Source organism: Palaemon carinicauda, chromosome 11 (assembly GCF_036898095.1).
Source record: "Palaemon carinicauda isolate YSFRI2023 chromosome 11, ASM3689809v2, whole genome shotgun sequence".
Taxonomy (NCBI): Eukaryota; Metazoa; Arthropoda; class Malacostraca; order Decapoda; family Palaemonidae; genus Palaemon; species Palaemon carinicauda.
The window spans coordinates 101033786-101036506 of NC_090735.1; positions in this window are offsets into that span (position 1 = coordinate 101033786).

A 2721-nucleotide genomic window follows, 5' to 3' on the forward strand; every position below is an offset into this window, starting at 1 on the left:
TTGCCGATGTGACCTCCTACTTGCACAAAGCGAAGGTTTTCTCCATGCTCGACCTCCTGAAGTGGTATTATCAGGTGCCCATAAAACCAGGAGACATCCCCAAATCCGTTATCACCACCCTTGGTACATACACCCTCAATTACTCCTGTTTTGCCCTTTGTAATGCTGGGGCCACTTTTCAACGCTTCTGGGTGGCATATTAGGTGACCTCCTTTTCCGGGTACGTTACGTGGACGACATACTTGTGTTTTATTCCTCCAAAGAGGCTCGACCGCCTACAACAGAACGACCTTGTAGTCTGGTACGACATGTATACCATTGCCGCCAATGAAGTATTGTCTCTAGGCACCGTGTCACTTCTTGAGAAGGTAGAAGCCATTCAGAACCTCCCTATTCCTTCAACTGCTGAAGCACTGCGAAAACTCTTGGTCTTGATCAACTATTATTACTTTTTCTTGCTAACTTTCGCTGCCACTCCTGCCCCCCTCTAAGCCTTCCTCAAAGGCAAGCCAAAGTACCTGAAGTGTGGTCCTCTTCAAGAAGTGGCCTTCTGCAATGAAAAGAATGCCCTATCAGCTGATACTGCTCTCACTTTTCCTATGCCACATGCCCCTTTCCTCCCCATCAATGCCAGCAACGTCACTATTGGTGCAGTACTCAAGCATTTGGTTAACGGCTATCCAAGGCGGAATCCAGTTACTCTACCTTCGACAGTGAATTACTGGCGGAGCATTTGGCTGTCCGTTACTTTCTTCACTTAGAAGATACGCCCTTCATCATTTGCACAGACCACATAGCTCTCTTGCACATCTTCGCTTTATAGTCTGCTTATCGACGCCGATATCTCTCCATTATGGCTGAATACAATTGCACACTTCAACATGTTCTTGGGAAAATGAATCCCATTGCTGATGCTCTTTTAAGAAATCCATTGTCCGCCATTCACCTGGGATTAGATTATGACACTTTGGCTAAGGCCCAACAAAAATATCAAGAGTACTAAGCATGTATGACATCCTGCACATCTCTCCGTTTTGAAGACATCCCCCTCAACAACTCCAATACCCCCTCCTCTATGACATCTGTACCGGTAGACCATGACCATGGATAGCTGCTCCAATGCGCTGACAGGTGTTTGATTTTATTCATGGCCTTTGAAATCCCTCGTACCGATCTATTGCACAGCTATTGAAGACAAAGTTTATTTAGCACATTATTACTAAGGATCTTAAGAATAGGGTCGATGTCTGTACTTTATGACAAACTTGAAAAGTACATCTACACATAGATTCCGGAGTGGACACTTTTCCTCAACCTCGTCATGGTTTTACCCAATTTCACACCAATGTAGTAGGTCCCCTACCCGCATCACAAGGACATCGATACTTGTGTACTGTCATCGACCGTTTCACTCTTTGGTCTGAAACCATTTCCATGGGAACTGCAACATACGTATCATGTACATCTCCCTTATTCTTAAGGTGTATAGCAAGATTTAGTATCCCTGATCATATTACTACTGACAGGGGTACCACTTTCACCTCCTAATTGTGGACATCATTATTGAATTTCTTGGGAATCACCCTACATCAGACAACTGCCTATAACCCTGCTTCTAACAGAATGGTTGAACGTTTTCATCGCACCCTCAAAGAAGCGTTAATGTCCCTTTGCAAGGACTCTAATTGGTTTACCCAGCTTCCCTTTGTCCTTCTATGGCTAAGTACCACTCATGAAGACGCCCTGGATGTCTCAGTAGCTGAAATGGAGTGTAGCAACCTGTTGGTTGGCCCTGCCTAATTTTTCCCATTTGCAACCTCCTCCGACAATCTCCAGCACCTACGTCACATTGTGGGAAAATTTACTCCATGCTGCCAGACTTACAAGCTCCAAGCTGGGAAACATGAATGTTTTCCTGTGGAATAAAATTAGCAAGCCATCCCTAATGCCCTCTTACATGGGCCTTCTCCTTGTGATCCGTCGCAATCTGAAGGCTTTTTTAATCAACCTTCGTGACAAAGAAGACTGGGTCTCCATTGATCACCTAAAATCTGTGAATCTCCTGCATGAAGACCCTCCTAGAGTATGCTTCTCAAGAACATGTTGCCCCATTTCACATTCATGTCTTTTTTAGGGGGGGGAACTATGTACCGCACATGTATCACACACGCTCTTTTTTATTGTTTGTCTTGCTCTGCACACCACTGTTAACAGGGATTATTTTGTTTGAGTATTTGTGACCTTCTTGCTCTGAAACTTGTATGTAAGCTGATTGACTGTGGAAATAAAGTTAGTTGCACTAGCCTTGCCTCTCAGTTACAGCCTCGTGGCTCACTCTCACATATTCCTTTTCTTTAAAGGGCTTTCATTGCTGCTGAGCTATTGACAAAATCAAAAGCTTTATCATGTATCATAAAAGACTTATAGAGTGGTTTGTCACAGTGTGTTGATTTTTCCACTAACTGGGTAATTACATGAAATTGTTAGTTGTTGAATACCCACTTCTAAAGCAGGCCTAAGCCAGAAAACCCCAAATCAATCAATCAATCAATTTCTTGGCTAATTAAAGCTGTAGGTATAGAGCAGTCTTGCAGACAGTTTGTGTAGAGTTTAGACAGTTTTATCTGCTCCATCAATTATTAAACCAATTGTTAGGCCATCTTCTGCTGCTTTGCCTATTTTCCTGCCATTTTATGCTTGCTTTACTTCTCCTACTGTTAC